The sequence below is a fragment of the Drosophila subpulchrella genome, unplaced genomic scaffold, assembly GCF_014743375.2.
Source record: "Drosophila subpulchrella strain 33 F10 #4 breed RU33 unplaced genomic scaffold, RU_Dsub_v1.1 Primary Assembly Seq116, whole genome shotgun sequence".
In the NCBI taxonomy this organism is placed as follows: domain Eukaryota; kingdom Metazoa; phylum Arthropoda; class Insecta; order Diptera; family Drosophilidae; genus Drosophila; species Drosophila subpulchrella.
In genome coordinates this window covers 37,739-55,141 of record NW_023665458.1, presented here as the reverse complement: position 1 = coordinate 55,141, position 17,403 = coordinate 37,739, and the positions used below count along the sequence as shown (strand labels likewise).

Genomic DNA, 17,403 nt, shown 5'->3' with positions numbered 1-17,403 from the left:
CTTTTTTTGCAATTAATTCTTTATATATAATGATAAAACATTTTATTAAATTCGTTATATATTTTATATATTTGTATGGCATTTGTTTGGTCTAACGAATCAACGAAGAATAATAATATTGTCAACGGCTTTCTATTTACTAATCTTTAATAAGAGACAATTCTAGATAAATTTTTTATGCTAGACATTTCTCAGTATTATTTGATTGAAAAAGAAAATATTTCTCTTCGTTTTTCACATTCAAATTATTTACTAATGTGAGATAATGTTTTTCATATATTTGTTAATATTATGAATAATATAATAATTAAATTATTATTATCCAATAATATACCATATGCTTATAAAATTTCATTATAAAATTTATATAAACAACTTAATTAGCATAGTCTTACAACCCTCAACCATATGTAGTCCAAGCAGCACTATAAAATTAATTAAAGTACATAACAGCATGGACTGCGATATGCGTTCAAAATGTCGATGTTCATGTGTCCTGCAGTTCACACGATGACGCACAGTTTGCTGCGTTCTTCATCGACCCATGAGCCGAGTGATCCACCGCTTAGAGTTTTATATATTGGTTTGGTAATTTTGTCATATATGTTTTTATTGAAAGAAATTAAAAATACACCATTTTACTGGCATATATCAATTCCTTCAATAAATTGATTTTTATACCTAAAACGAATGCTGCGAAATGTCTTAGTTTCATATAACCAATAATATATCAAGTATTTTTTAAATGGCATTTACGGTATTAATACTTTTTTTTAGCGATATATATTGAAATTTATATAAAACATTAACCTGTAATAATCAGGTACAACATTGTACATTTTAGGTTGTTGCATTATCCAATGTATGCGCATAACTGAGATGAACAATACATATCGCAACGCGTGTATATTATGGTCCATATACACACAGTGTTTTATTAATTAATTGCATTTAATATACAATATAATAATAATATTAAATAAATTTAATAATTTCGATTTGCTTGTTCGAATTTGTTATTTGTTTGCTTTTGCTTATTTATTTATCTCTTATTTAATGCAATAATATATTTATTATTACAATTATTATTTCGATTTGCTTGTTCGAAATTTTATATTTGATCTATAAAAGATCATATTTTTGGCAATTTATATTTTATTTGTATTACTATAATATATTATATTATTATAATAAAAACAAATTTTTTTATTAACGGTAAGGATATTAAACAATAATGATCCTTCCGCAGGTTCACCTACGGAAACCTTGTTACGACTTTTACTTCCTCTAAATAATCAAGTTCGGTCAACTTTTGCGAAACAACCGTAACACACAAGGCGTCACAGTGATCACGTCCGGAGACCTCACTAAATAATTCAATCGGTAGTAGCGACGGGCGGTGTGTACAAAGGGCAGGGACGTAATCAATGCGAGTTAATGACTCACACTTACTGGGAATTCCAAGTTCATGTGAACAGTTTCAGTTCACAATCCCAAGCATGAAAGTGGTTCAGCGGTTTACCCGGACCTCTCGGTCTAGGAAATACACGTTGATACTTTCATTGTAGCGCGCGTGCAGCCCAGGACATCTAAGGGCATCACAGACCTGTTATTGCTCAATCTCATTATTGCTAGACGCAATTTGTCCATTTAAGAAGCTAGTGTCCTTATAATGGGACAAACCAACAGGTACGGCTCCACTTATATAAACACATTCAAACACAATAAACATTTTACTGCCACCATGAATGAAGGCTATATAAGCTTCAACACCATAATCCTGAAGATATCTATTTAATATATTTGAGTCTCGTTCGTTATCGGAATTAACCAGACAAATCACTCCACGAACTAAGAACGGCCATGCACCACCACCCATAGATTCGAGAAAGAGCTATCAATCTGTCTTACACACTTATGTTCGGACCTGGTAAGTTTTCCCGTGTTGAGTCAAATTAAGCCGCAGGCTCCACTCCTGGTGGTGCCCTTCCGTCAATTCCTTTAAGTTTCAGCTTTGCAACCATACTTCCCCCGGAGCCCAAAAGCTTTGGTTTCCCGGGAAGCGACTGAGAGAGCCATAAAAGTAGCTACACCCAATTGCTAGCTGGCATCGTTTATGGTTAGAACTAGGGCGGTATCTGATCGCCTTCGAACCTCTAACTTTCGTTCTTGATTAATGAAAACATCTTTGGCAAATGCTTTCGCTTAAGTTAGTCTTACGACGGTCCAAGAATTTCACCTCTCGCGTCGTAATACTAATGCCCCCAAACTGCTTCTATTAATCATTACCTCTTGATCTGAAAACCAATGAAAGCAGAACAGAGGTCTTATTTCATTATCCCATGCACAGAATATTCAGGCATTTGAAGCCTGCTTTAAGCACTCTAATTTGTTCAAAGTAATTGTACCGGCCCACAATAACACTCGTTTAAGAGCACTAATGCAGGTTTTTAAATAGGAGGAACATATGAAAAAATACAAGTATCTAAGCACATGTAAGAACTCCACCGGTAATACGCTTACATACATAAAGGTATAGTACTAACCACAATTGTAAGTTGTACTACCCGTATGAAGCACAAGTTCAACTACGAACGTTTTAACCGCAACAACTTTAATATACGCTATTGGAGCTGGAATTACCGCGGCTGCTGGCACCAGACTTGCCCTCCAATTGGTCCTTGTTAAAGGATTTAAAGTGTACTCATTCCAATTACAGGGCCTCGGATATGAGTCCTGTATTGTTATTTTTCGTCACTACCTCCCCGAGCTGGGAGTGGGTAATTTACGCGCCTGCTGCCTTCCTTAGATGTGGTAGCCGTTTCTCAGGCTCCCTCTCCGGAATCGAACCCTGATTCCCCGTTACCCGTTGCAACCATGGTAGTCCTAGATACTACCATCAAAAGTTGATAGGGCAGACATTTGAAAGATCTGTCGTCGGTACAAGACCATACGATCTGCATGTTATCTAGAGTTCAACCAATATAACGATCTTGCGATCGCTTGGTTTTAGCCTAATAAAAGCACATGTCCCATAAGGTTCATGTTTTAATTGCATGTATTAGCTCTAGAATTACCACAGTTATCCAAGTAACTGTTAACGATCTAAGGAACCATAACTGATATAATGAGCCTTTTGCGGTTTCACTTTTAATTCGTGTGTACTTAGACATGCATGGCTTAATCTTTGAGACAAGCATATAACTACTGGCAGGATCAACCAGAATAATGTTTTTATTCATATTTCATTCATATTTTTGAATAGAAATTAGCAATATAAATTTTATAGATTGTTTTCTATCGAATACGGCCATTTTTATATAGCATTCGTATACGTTTGTTGTTTTCACAATATATACTTGTTCCGCCACTAATAATAACAAGTTTTTTAATTATTGATGTTAAAAACACAATATTTTTTTTCGTAATACGTAATAATTTTCTTTATATTTGCATATTTCATTCTAAAATATCTTTTTTGTTCGACATACGTCATTATTGTATCCACACATGTACAATTTTTGTTTAACCAATATAAAATATTGAATTAAATCATTTGTATTTTGATGATAAATTTAAAATTTATCTGTATATATTCATATAAGACTCTTTGGTAATATATAATATAAAACCGAGCGCATATATGATATGTACGTTAGAAAAAATAATATATATATATATTATTTTCTTTTAATATAGGGACACCTCTTTTAATTTATCCCCGCAGGGAATTATCACATAACTCAGTATGTGATAATGGCAGACCAATATACATATATATCAAGATTATCAATACAAAATATATATCATTATTAGCCTGCCTCAATTGTAATTATTTATTTGGATTAACGATAAAGTTCGGAAACAATTTGTTATTCTATGTATAATAGAAACCTTGGCCTTTGTTTCAACATTATTATCTTTGGGCTTAAAATATTAACCGTGGAGCCAAGTCTCATATTCATAAATGAATAAAGAAACAAATTTGACGGATTAATATCTTCTCTACCGACAGACAGTATTTTGTCACGTCAATAGTAGATGGCCGGCCCATTGACCATCCTATAGTAGTTTTTGGACCCAATATCTTTAATTCGGGTATTTTCAATTGTCTTTGCCAATCAACCGTTTGGTACTCTCTCATATAATAAGAGAATACACATATAATTCCATTATATGGATATATCTTCATTATTTTATTTGCTACATCACCCTATAATAGTTTTTGAACCCGTCAACTTCAATTCGGGTATTTTCAATTGTCTTTGCCAACCATTTATATGGTATTCTCTATTATAATAAGAGAATACTAGTGTATATCCATTATATGGATATATCATCTTCATATTATTTGCTACACCACCCTATAGTAGTTTTTGAACCCATCATCTGCAATTCGGGTATTTTCAATTGTCTTTGCCAACCAACTATACGGTATTCTCTCTTATAATAAGAGAATACAAGTATATTTTCATTATATGGATATAATGCCATTTATTTTTCAATATCCATATAATTCATTTAGTTTTGTATGTACAAAACAAGTTTTCTTTATAGTATTGACAAAATCATATGTTTACGCATAACATAAGTTTTGACCAATACGAGGAGGGGCCCGCCAACGACCACCTCCCTATAGTAGTTTTTTACCCCACGCACTACTGCGTGCCTGTTTACAGTACTAGTGCCAGCTATCACTAGGTTTATATATCGTGTTTCAGTGATATATGGGTAAATTCTACCATTTATTCTTATGTATATGGCATTTCTATGCCATATTTATACAATCCATTCATATCTTAATGTATATTTATTATATTATACATTATTATGCCTTATAGGTATTATACCTATAAGCCATATCCATACGATTCATTCACTAGTGCCGCCCCTCACTAGGTTTATAATTTTTATATCATTGATATACAATTTATTTCTATATATATGGCATTTATATGCCATATCCATACAATGCATTCACATTTCAATGTATATTTACTTGTTATACATTATTATGCCTTATAGGTATTATACCTATAAGCCATATCCATACGATTCACTTATATAAATATATGTATATTTTTCTATACATAATTTTTTTTTACTTTTGTATGGATTTCTATGCATATCCATAGTTTATATGGATATGCTTGGCGTTCTATATAGTATTGACAAATTCATATGCATAACATAAGTTTTGACCAATACGAGGAGGGGCCCGCCAACGACCACCTCCCTATAGTAGTTTTTTACCCCACGCACTATTGCGTGCCTGTTTACAGTACTAGTGCCAGCTATCACTAGGTTTATATATCGTGTTTCAGTGATATATGGGTAAATTCTACCATTTATTCTTATGTATATGGCATTTCTATGCCATATTTATACAATCCATTCATATCTTAATGTATATTTATTATATTATACATTATTATGCCTTATAGGTATTATACCTATAAGCCATATCCATACGATTCATTCACTAGTGCCGCCCCTCACTAGGTTTATAATTGTTATATCATTGATATACAATTTATTTCTATATATATGGCATTTATATGCCATATCCATACAATGCATTCACATTTCAATGTATATTTACTTGTTATACATTATTATGCCTTATAGGTATTATACCTATAAGCCATATCCATACGATTCACTTATATAAATATATGTATATTTTTCTATACATAATTTTTTTTTACTTTTGTATGGATTTCTATGCATATCCATAGTTTATATGGATATGCTTGGCGTTCTATATAGTATTGACAAATTCATATGCATAACATAAGTTTTGACCAATACGAGGAGGGGCCCGCCAACGACCACCTCCCTATAGTAGTTTTTTACCCCACGCACTATTGCGTGCCTGTTTACAGTACTAGTGCCAGCTATCACTAGGTTTATATATCGTGTTTCAGTGATATATGGGTAAATTCTACCATTTATTCTTATGTATATGGCATTTCTATGCCATATTTATACAATCCATTCATATCTTAATGTATATTTATTATATTATACATTATTATGCCTTATAGGTATTATACCTATAAGCCATATCCATACGATTCATTCACTAGTGCCGCCCCTCACTAGGTTTATAATTGTTATATCATTGATATACAATTTATTTCTATATATATGGCATTTATATGCCATATCCATACAATGCATTCACATTTCAATGTATATTTACTTGTTATACATTATTATGCCTTATAGGTATTATACCTATAAGCCATATCCATACGATTCACTTATATAAATATATGTATATTTTTCTATACATAATTTTTTTTTACTTTTGTATGGATTTCTATGCATATCCATAGTTTATATGGATATGCTTGGCGTTCTATATAGTATTGACAAATTCATATGCATAACATAAGTTTTGACCAATACGAGGAGGGGCCCGCCAACGACCACCTCCCTATAGTAGTTTTTTACCCCACGCACTATTGCGTGCCTGTTTACAGTACTAGTGCCAGCTATCACTAGGTTTATATATCGTGTTTCAGTGATATATGGGTAAATTCTACCATTTATTCTTATGTATATGGCATTTCTATGCCATATTTATACAATCCATTCATATCTTAATGTATATTTATTATATTATACATTATTATGCCTTATAGGTATTATACCTATAAGCCATATCCATACGATTCATTCACTAGTGCCGCCCCTCACTAGGTTTATAATTGTTATATCATTGATATACAATTTATTTCTATATATATGGCATTTATATGCCATATCCATACAATGCATTCACATTTCAATGTATATTTACTTGTTATACATTATTATGCCTTATAGGTATTATACCTATAAGCCATATCCATACGATTCACTTATATAAATATATGTATATTTTTCTATACATAATTTTTTTTTATTTTTGTATGGATTTCTATGCATATCCATAGTTTATATGGATATGCTTGGCGTTCTATATAGTATTGACAAATTCATATGCATAACATAAGTTTTGACCAATACGAGGAGGGGCCCGCCAACGACCACCTCCCTATAGTAGTTTTTTACCCCACGCACTATTGCGTGCATGTTTACAGTACTAGTGCCAGCTATCATTAGGTTTATATATCGTGTTTCAGTGATATATGGGTAAATTCTACCATTTATTCTTATGTATATGGCATTTCTATGCCATATTTATATAATTCATTCATATCTTAATTTATATTTATTATATTATACATTATTATGCCTTATAGGTATTATACCTATAAGCCATATCCATACGATTCATATACTAGTGCAGCCCCTCACTAGGTTTATATATCTCATTTTAATTATATATTGGTAAATTCTATTATTTATTCTTGTGTATATGGCACTTATATGCCGCCATATCTATAAAAATGCATTTATATTTCAATGTATATTTTCTATATTATACATTATTATGCCTTAAAAAGTTATTATACCTACCATAAGGCGATATCCATACGATTCATTTATATAAAAGATATATGTATAATTTTCTATACATAATTTTTTTTTATGAATATATGGGTTTCCTAAGCATATCCATATAATACATTTAGTTTTATATGGATTAGATTGGTCTTCTTTATTGTATTGCCAAACTCATATTGATAAAATAAGTTTTGAACAATAAGAGGATCAGCCGCCAACCAACCAACCACTGCTACCATTGGAGGAACATATACTTACTTTTTATATGTCCTCTTACTTGAATGGTCCTCTCTTTACTTGAAAATTTCATTACCATAGGAATCTATTTATACATGGAATATGATTTCCACTACTTTTTCGCGTCACTAATAATTAATATGACGATACAGACTTGCTACCATAACATAAGTCTTGAACAATAATAGGAGCAGCCGCCAACCAACCACCAACCAACCAACCACTGCTACCATTGATAGTAATTTTATATGTCCTCTTTAGTTGAATTTCAATACCATAGGAATATTTATACATGGAATATGTTTTGCCACTACTTTTTCGCGTCACTAATAATATGACGATACAGTCTTGCTACCATAACATAAGTTTTGAACAATAAGAGGAGCAGACACACCAACCAACCAACCGCGCTGCTACCATTATATATACTTATATTTATATAAGTCCTCTTTACTTGAATGGCCTCTTTACTTGAATTTCAATACCATAGGAATATTTATTTATACATGGAATATGTTTTGCCACTACTTTTTCGCGTCACTAATAATATGACGATATAGACTTGCTACCATAACATAAGTTTTGAACAATAAGAGGAGCAGACACCAACCAACCAACCGCTGCTACCATTGAATGAACCATATATACAAACTTTTATATATGTCCTCTTTACTTGAATTTTAATACCATAGGAATATTTATACATGGAATATGTTTGCCACTTTATCATCGCGTCACTAATAAGATGACGATACATTTTGTTTGTTCAATATTTACTTATATATTGATGTTTCCAATTTAGGTCTTTTATATTTCTTCTTCCCTACCTTACACACCACAAACAAAGTGGCGTGCGATGCTGCAAGCAAGCATAATGATTATGCCCGCTTGCAACATCTTTATTATCGAATCATCAAGCAAAGGATAAGCTTCAGTGGATCGCAGTATGGCAGCTGCTCAACCACTTACAACACCTTGCCTGTTACAAAAGTCGTTTACAATTGATTCTAGGCTTTGTCATTGTATTAAATAATGCTTTTATATGTAACTAGCGCGGCATCAGGTGATCAAAGATCCTCCCAATTTACTATGTTACAAATTACATTGGCATCACATCCATTGTCGTTTATAAAGTAAATTATAAACTTTAAATGGTTTAGAAGCCATACAATGCAAATTGCCCCTTATTTATCATTGCAGTCCAGCACGGATACGACCTTAGAGGCGTTCAGGCATAATCCAACGGACGTAGCGTCATACCACTGTTCGCTCGAACAAGTATTGTGCCATTGGTCCGTACCTGCGGTTCCTCTCGTACTACGCAGGAATGCTGTCGCAACAACGTTTTGTCATTAGTAGGGTAAAACTAACCTGTCTCACGACGGTCTAAACCCAGCTCACGTTCCCTTGCATGGGTGAACAATCCAACGCTTGGTGAATTTTGCTTCACAATGATAGGAAGAGCCGACATCGAAGGATCAAAAAGCGACGTCGCTATGAACGCTTGGCCGCCACAAGCCAGTTATCCCTATGGTAACTTTTCTGACACCTCTTGTTAAAAACTCTTTAAACCAAAAGGATCGATAGGCCGAGCTTTTGCTGTCCCTGTGTGTACTGAACACCGAGATCAAGTCAGCATTTGCCCTTTTGCTCTATGTGTGGTTTCTGTCCGCACTGAGCTGGCCTTGGGACACCTCCGTTATTATTTGAGAGATGTACCGCCCCAGTCAAACTCCCTACCTGGCAATGTCCTTGAATTGGATCATACCTGAGTAATTGGAGTTATACCAAATTTTCAAATCAAAAATACATAAATGCACCGTTTTATTAAAGAATTTGTTTGCGATTATATAACAAACTCGTGATACTTTGATCAAGAAGCTTGCATCAAAACCCAATACCATAAGATATAATAAATATATCCGTATAATGGCTAGGAAATGATACACGTTCCATTTAATCAAGTAAGTAAGGAAACAATAAGAGTAGTGGTATTTCATTGGCGATACCAAACCGAAGTCTAATATCTCCCACTTATTCTACACCTCTTATGTCTCCTTACACTGCCAGATTAGAGTCAAGCTCAAAAGGGTCTTCTTTCCCCGCTAATTATTCCAAGCCCGTTCCCTTGGCTGTGGTTTCGCTAGATAGTAGATAGGGACAGTAGGAATCTCGTTAATCCATTCATGCGCGTCACTAATTAGATGACGAGGCATTTGGCTACCTTAAGAGAGTCATAGTTACTCCCGCCGTTGACCCGCGCTTACTTGAATTTCTTCACTTTGACATTCAGAGCACTGGGCAGAAATCACATTGTGTCAACACCCGCTAGGGCCATCACAATGCTTTGTTTTAATTAGACAGTCGGATTCCCCAAGTCCGTGCCAGTTCTGAATTGATTGTTAATTGATAATCGTTATAATTAATAAGAACTAATTGGTTTAACCCAATTAGTATTCTTAAAAATTTTAGCAAGAAAGTTCCACAATTGGCTACGTAACTAAACTATCCGGGGAACAAGTGACCAACATAAATGCCAGACACTCTATTTACCCAGAACGAGCACATAAACCATGTTATTGTTTCCCAATCAAGCCCGACTATCTCAATCTTCAGAGCCAATCCTTATCCCGAAGTTACGGATCTAATTTGCCGACTTCCCTTACCTACATTATTCTATCGACTAGAGACTCTTCACCTTGGAGACCAGCTGCGGATATTGGTACGGCCTGTTGAGAAGTTTGCGTGTCCCCACCATAAATTTTCAAGGTCCGAGGAGAAAATATCGACACAACAGTATATGTCATGCTCTTCTAGCCCATCTACCATATCTCTCTGCGAAAGACTTCCATGGTAGTACGGCTATAAAACAGAAAAGAAAACTCTTCCGATATCTCTCGACGGCTTCTTTATGGTCGTTCCTGTTGCCAGGATGAGCACGAGGCCCATATTTAATAACAAACGGATACTCAACAGGTTACGGAATTGGAACCGTATTCCCTTTCGTTCAAAATTATTCAAGTATATTAATTAGCTTGATTTATATAATATAATTATATTTGTATGGCATTTGTGTTTTACTTGAAAATTTTCGGCTTTCGCCTTGAACTTAGGACCGACTAACTCGTGATCAACCACTGTTCACACGAAACCCTTCTCCACTTCAGTCCTCCAAGGTCTCATTCGATTATTTGCTACTACCACCAAGATCTGTACCAATGGCAGCTCCATGCAGGCTTACGCCAAACACTTCTACGCATACCATTGTACCTTCCTACTCACTAAAGTTTCAAAATTTATATCACAAGTAATATAAATCATCTACTTTAGCGGTAATGTATAGGTATACAACTTAAGCGCCATCCATTTTAAGGGCTAGTTGCTTCGGCAGGTGAGTTGTTACACACTCCTTAGCGGATTTCGACTTCCATGATCACCGTCCTGCTGTTTTAAGCAACCAACGCCTTTCATGGTATCTGCATGAGTTGTTAATTTGGGCACCGTAACATTACGTTTGGTTCATCCCACAGCGCCAGTTCTGCTTACCAAAAGTGGCCCACTGGGCACATTATATCATAACCTTGAACTTCATATCAAGAAAGTTAAGGTTCTTACCCATTTAAAGTTTGAGAATAGGTTAAGATCGTTTCGACCCTAAGGCCTCTAATCATTCGCTTTACCAGATAAGATTATTTTATATAACATTAAAATGCACCAGCTATCCTGAGGGAAACTTCGGAAGGAACCAGCTACTAGATGGTTCGATTGGTCTTTCGCCCCTATACTCAATTCTGACAATCGATTTGCACGTCAGAACTGTTTCGGTCTTCCATCAGGGTTTCCCCTGACTTCAACCTGATCAAGTATAGTTCACCATCTTTCGGGTCACAGCATATATGCTCAAGGTACGTTCCAGTTAGAGGCATAAATAATATAAATATCATTATACATAACTATATAGAACGCCCCGGGATTGTGTTAATTAGCTATAAATAGTTAAAAAACTAATCCCATTATTAGTCAAGTTAATTACGCTATTAGGTTTATATCCCAATAACTTGCACATATGTTAGACTCCTTGGTCCGTGTTTCAAGACGGGTCCCGAAGGTATCCTGAATCTTTCGCATTGTTAATCATACAAGTGCATATAATAAACACAAAAATCAATGATAATTATGCCATTATATAATTCCGAAAAATTAACGCACTGTATTCATATAAATCTATCAGCACTTTATCAAATTAATAACATTTATTCTGTGTTAAAATGCAAGCAAATTAATTTGAATAAACTATAAGTTATATTTTATGATAAATTTTGTATGCTAATAGATTACAATGTCCTTATATGGAAAAAATGCACACTATTATCATAATATTGTTTAAATATTACAATTTTAATGATGAATTTTCCATAACGGATATTCAGGTTCATCGGGCTTAACCTCTAAGCAGTTTCACGTACTGTTTAACTCTCTATTCAGAGTTCTTTTCAACTTTCCCTCACGGTACTTGTTTACTATCGGTCTCATGGTTATATTTAGTTTTAGATGGAGTTTACCACCCACTTAGTGCTGCACTATCAAGCAACACGACTCTTTGGAAACATCATCTAGTAATCATTAACGTTATACGGGCCTGGCACCCTCTATGGGTAAATGGCCTCATTTAAGAAGGACTTAAATCGTTAATTTCTCATACTAGAATATTGACGCTCCATACACTGCATCTCACATTTGCCATATAGACAAAGTGACTTAGTGCTGAACTGATTTCTTTTCGCTCGCCGCTACTAAGAAAATCCTGGTTAGTTTCTTTTCCTCCCCTAATTAATATGCTTAAATTCAGGGGGTAGTCCCATATGAGTTGAGGTTGTGTATAACTTTTTTTGCAATTAATTCTTTATATATAATGATAAAACATTTTATTAAATTCGTTATATATTTTATATATTTGTATGGCATTTGTTTGGTCTAACGAATCAACGAAGAATAATAATATTGTCAACGGCTTTCTATTTACTAATCTTTAATAAGAGACAATTCTAGATAAATTTTTTATGCTAGACATTTCTCAGTATTATTTGATTGAAAAAGAAAATATTTCTCTTCGTTTTTCACATTCAAATTATTTACTAATGTGAGATAATGTTTTTCATATATTTGTTAATATTATGAATAATATAATAATTAAATTATTATTATCCAATAATATACCATATGCTTATAAAATTTCATTATAAAATTTATATAAACAACTTAATTAGCATAGTCTTACAACCCTCAACCATATGTAGTCCAAGCAGCACTATAAAATTAATTAAAGTACATAACAGCATGGACTGCGATATGCGTTCAAAATGTCGATGTTCATGTGTCCTGCAGTTCACACGATGACGCACAGTTTGCTGCGTTCTTCATCGACCCATGAGCCGAGTGATCCACCGCTTAGAGTTTTATATATTGGTTTGGTAATTTTGTCATATATGTTTTTATTGAAAGAAATTAAAAATACACCATTTTACTGGCATATATCAATTCCTTCAATAAATTGATTTTTATACCTAAAACGAATGCTGCGAAATGTCTTAGTTTCATATAACCAATAATATATCAAGTATTTTTTAAATGGCATTTACGGTATTAATACTTTTTTTTAGCGATATATATTGAAATTTATATAAAACATTAACCTGTAATAATCAGGTACAACATTGTACATTTTAGGTTGTTGCATTATCCAATGTATGCGCATAACTGAGATGAACAATACATATCGCAACGCGTGTATATTATGGTCCATATACACACAGTGTTTTATTAATTAATTGCATTTAATATACAATATAATAATAATATTAAATAAATTTAATAATTTCGATTTGCTTGTTCGAATTTGTTATTTGTTTGCTTTTGCTTATTTATTTATCTCTTATTTAATGCAATAATATATTTATTATTACAATTATTATTTCGATTTGCTTGTTCGAAATTTTATATTTGATCTATAAAAGATCATATTTTTGGCAATTTATATTTTATTTGTATTACTATAATATATTATATTATTATAATAAAAACAAATTTTTTTATTAACGGTAAGGATATTAAACAATAATGATCCTTCCGCAGGTTCACCTACGGAAACCTTGTTACGACTTTTACTTCCTCTAAATAATCAAGTTCGGTCAACTTTTGCGAAACAACCGTAACACACAAGGCGTCACAGTGATCACGTCCGGAGACCTCACTAAATAATTCAATCGGTAGTAGCGACGGGCGGTGTGTACAAAGGGCAGGGACGTAATCAATGCGAGTTAATGACTCACACTTACTGGGAATTCCAAGTTCATGTGAACAGTTTCAGTTCACAATCCCAAGCATGAAAGTGGTTCAGCGGTTTACCCGGACCTCTCGGTCTAGGAAATACACGTTGATACTTTCATTGTAGCGCGCGTGCAGCCCAGGACATCTAAGGGCATCACAGACCTGTTATTGCTCAATCTCATTATTGCTAGACGCAATTTGTCCATTTAAGAAGCTAGTGTCCTTATAATGGGACAAACCAACAGGTACGGCTCCACTTATATAAACACATTCAAACACAATAAACATTTTACTGCCACCATGAATGAAGGCTATATAAGCTTCAACACCATAATCCTGAAGATATCTATTTAATATATTTGAGTCTCGTTCGTTATCGGAATTAACCAGACAAATCACTCCACGAACTAAGAACGGCCATGCACCACCACCCATAGATTCGAGAAAGAGCTATCAATCTGTCTTACACACTTATGTTCGGACCTGGTAAGTTTTCCCGTGTTGAGTCAAATTAAGCCGCAGGCTCCACTCCTGGTGGTGCCCTTCCGTCAATTCCTTTAAGTTTCAGCTTTGCAACCATACTTCCCCCGGAGCCCAAAAGCTTTGGTTTCCCGGGAAGCGACTGAGAGAGCCATAAAAGTAGCTACACCCAATTGCTAGCTGGCATCGTTTATGGTTAGAACTAGGGCGGTATCTGATCGCCTTCGAACCTCTAACTTTCGTTCTTGATTAATGAAAACATCTTTGGCAAATGCTTTCGCTTAAGTTAGTCTTACGACGGTCCAAGAATTTCACCTCTCGCGTCGTAATACTAATGCCCCCAAACTGCTTCTATTAATCATTACCTCTTGATCTGAAAACCAATGAAAGCAGAACAGAGGTCTTATTTCATTATCCCATGCACAGAATATTCAGGCATTTGAAGCCTGCTTTAAGCACTCTAATTTGTTCAAAGTAATTGTACCGGCCCACAATAACACTCGTTTAAGAGCACTAATGCAGGTTTTTAAATAGGAGGAACATATGAAAAAATACAAGTATCTAAGCACATGTAAGAACTCCACCGGTAATACGCTTACATACATAAAGGTATAGTACTAACCACAATTGTAAGTTGTACTACCCGTATGAAGCACAAGTTCAACTACGAACGTTTTAACCGCAACAACTTTAATATACGCTATTGGAGCTGGAATTACCGCGGCTGCTGGCACCAGACTTGCCCTCCAATTGGTCCTTGTTAAAGGATTTAAAGTGTACTCATTCCAATTACAGGGCCTCGGATATGAGTCCTGTATTGTTATTTTTCGTCACTACCTCCCCGAGCTGGGAGTGGGTAATTTACGCGCCTGCTGCCTTCCTTAGATGTGGTAGCCGTTTCTCAGGCTCCCTCTCCGGAATCGAACCCTGATTCCCCGTTACCCGTTGCAACCATGGTAGTCCTAGATACTACCATCAAAAGTTGATAGGGCAGACATTTGAAAGATCTGTCGTCGGTACAAGACCATACGATCTGCATGTTATCTAGAGTTCAACCAATATAACGATCTTGCGATCGCTTGGTTTTAGCCTAATAAAAGCACATGTCCCATAAGGTTCATGTTTTAATTGCATGTATTAGCTCTAGAATTACCACAGTTATCCAAGTAACTGTTAACGATCTAAGGAACCATAACTGATATAATGAGCCTTTTGCGGTTTCACTTTTAATTCGTGTGTACTTAGACATGCATGGCTTAATCTTTGAGACAAGCATATAACTACTGGCAGGATCAACCAGAATAATGTTTTTATTCATATTTCATTCATATTTTTGAATAGAAATTAGCAATATAAATTTTATAGATTGTTTTCTATCGAATACGGCCATTTTTATATAGCATTCGTATACGTTTGTTGTTTTCACAATATATACTTGTTCCGCCACTAATAATAACAAGTTTTTTAATTATTGATGTTAAAAACACAATATTTTTTTTCGTAATACGTAATAATTTTCTTTATATTTGCATATTTCATTCTAAAATATCTTTTTTGTTCGACATACGTCATTATTGTATCCACACATGTACAATTTTTGTTTAACCAATATAAAATATTGAATTAAATCATTTGTATTTTGATGATAAATTTAAAATTTATCTGTATATATTCATATAAGACTCTTTGGTAATATATAATATAAAACCGAGCGCATATATGATATGTACGTTAGAAAAAATAATATATATATATATTATTTTCTTTTAATATAGGGACACCTCTTTTAATTTATCCCCGCAGGGAATTATCACATAACTCAGTATGTGATAATGGCAGACCAATATACATATATATCAAGATTATCAATACAAAATATATATCATTATTAGCCTGCCTCAATTGTAATTATTTATTTGGATTAACGATAAAGTTCGGAAACAATTTGTTATTCTATGTATAATAGAAACCTTGGCCTTTGTTTCAACATTATTATCTTTGGGCTTAAAATATTAACCGTGGAGCCAAGTCTCATATTCATAAATGAATAAAGAAACAAATTTGACGGATTAATATCTTCTCTACCGACAGACAGTATTTTGTCACGTCAATAGTAGATGGCCGGCCCATTGACCATCCTATAGTAGTTTTTGGACCCAATATCTTTAATTCGGGTATTTTCAATTGTCTTTGCCAATCAACCGTTTGGTACTCTCTCATATAATAAGAGAATACACATATAATTCCATTATATGGATATATCTTCATTATTTTATTTGCTACATCACCCTATAATAGTTTTTGAACCCGTCAACTTCAATTCGGGTATTTTCAATTGTCTTTGCCAACCATTTATATGGTATTCTCTATTATAATAAGAGAATACTAGTGTATATCCATTATATGGATATATCATCTTCATATTATTTGCTACACCACCCTATAGTAGTTTTTGAACCCATCATCTGCAATTCGGGTATTTTCAATTGTCTTTGCCAACCAACTATACGGTATTCTCTCTTATAATAAGAGAATACAAGTATATTTTCATTATATGGATATAATGCCATTTATTTTTCAATATCCATATAATTCATTTAGTTTTGTATGTACAAAACAAGTTTTCTTTATAGTATTGACAAAATCATATGTTTACGCATAACATAAGTTTTGACCAATACGAGGAGGGGCCCGCCAACGACCACCTCCCTATAGTAGTTTTTTACCCCACGCACTACTGCGTGCCTGTTTACAGTACTAGTGCCAGCTATCACTAGGTTTATATATCATGTTTCAGTGATATATGGGTAAATTCTACCATTTATTCTTATGTATATGGCATTTCTATGCCATATTTATACAATCCATTCATATCTTAATGTATATTTATTATATTATACA

The 17,403-nt window shown here is 33.9% G+C and overlaps 5 non-coding genes across 5 annotated transcripts; all 5 read right to left on the bottom strand.

Moving 5' to 3' along the window:
* Positions 1–394: 394 nt before the first annotated feature.
* On the bottom strand, positions 395–573 carry LOC119558612. Its single transcript, XR_005220306.1, has one exon. It is a non-coding gene; the product is annotated as a 5.8S ribosomal RNA (ribosomal RNA).
* A 659-nt stretch (positions 574–1,232) lies between these two features.
* On the bottom strand, positions 1,233–3,227 carry LOC119558599. Its single transcript, XR_005220293.1, has one exon. It is a non-coding gene; the product is annotated as a small subunit ribosomal RNA (ribosomal RNA).
* Positions 3,228–8,600: 5,373 nt separating this feature from the next.
* On the bottom strand, positions 8,601–12,571 carry LOC119558606. The gene has a single exon (XR_005220300.1). It is a non-coding gene; the product is annotated as a large subunit ribosomal RNA (ribosomal RNA).
* A 401-nt stretch (positions 12,572–12,972) lies between these two features.
* Positions 12,973–13,151, bottom strand: LOC119558611. Its single transcript, XR_005220304.1, has one exon. It is a non-coding gene; the product is annotated as a 5.8S ribosomal RNA (ribosomal RNA).
* A 659-nt stretch (positions 13,152–13,810) lies between these two features.
* Positions 13,811–15,805, bottom strand: LOC119558598. Its single transcript, XR_005220292.1, has one exon. It is a non-coding gene; the product is annotated as a small subunit ribosomal RNA (ribosomal RNA).
* Between the last annotated feature and the right edge of the window lie 1,598 nt (positions 15,806–17,403).